Raw genomic sequence first — 541 nt, 5'->3', positions numbered from 1 at the left:
GCAATGAACGCTGCTTTGGTGCGTCCCACCCCAACTAAGTAGTGCTTGACTTGACTTTCCCCCGTGCCCTATCCAATGAATAAGGAGAAGGCCGACCTATCAATGACCGAGCCTGTCTGGTCTCCTTTATACTTACCTCAAACAACGAGCAAAGTCGAGATGTTGATGAGAAAGGGGATTTTCTCAAGGCCAAAGAGTGCTCTTTGAAGGCTACTATGCATCCTTACGAATACAAGAGTGGTTTTGTTTTGTTTTGGATATAGCAGGACTTGAACCTGCGACCATTAGGTTAAAAGCCCAATGCTCTACCAATTGAGCTATACACCCGATTTACAAGAAGGCTTGGTGCGGAAAACAAAAGAGGGTGGCCTGGCCCCTTTTCTTCTTATCATATCACAAGGGTGCGACTCTATATGGTATAGTATTGTGGAGCAAGTTTGGGAGTCCTTTCCACTCATTGAGGATTCTATCTAAAAAAGAAGGTCAACGGGGGAGACTACTTTGAAGTCCGGGCTGAACAAACTACTTCTCCTGCTACCAA

The 541-nt window shown here is 45.5% G+C and overlaps 1 non-coding gene across 1 annotated transcript; it reads right to left on the bottom strand.

The window, feature by feature from the left end:
• Positions 1–254: 254 nt before the first annotated feature.
• On the bottom strand, positions 255–327 carry TRNAK-UUU (transfer RNA lysine (anticodon UUU)). Its single transcript has one exon. It is a non-coding gene; the product is annotated as a tRNA-Lys (tRNA).
• Positions 328–541: the final 214 nt, after the last annotated feature.

Source organism: Aegilops tauschii, chromosome 2, assembly GCF_002575655.3.
Source record: "Aegilops tauschii subsp. strangulata cultivar AL8/78 chromosome 2, Aet v6.0, whole genome shotgun sequence".
Lineage (NCBI taxonomy): Eukaryota > Viridiplantae > Streptophyta > Magnoliopsida > Poales > Poaceae > Aegilops > Aegilops tauschii.
Note: the sequence above shows the minus strand (reverse complement) of the source record. Positions and strands in the feature narration are given on the sequence as shown.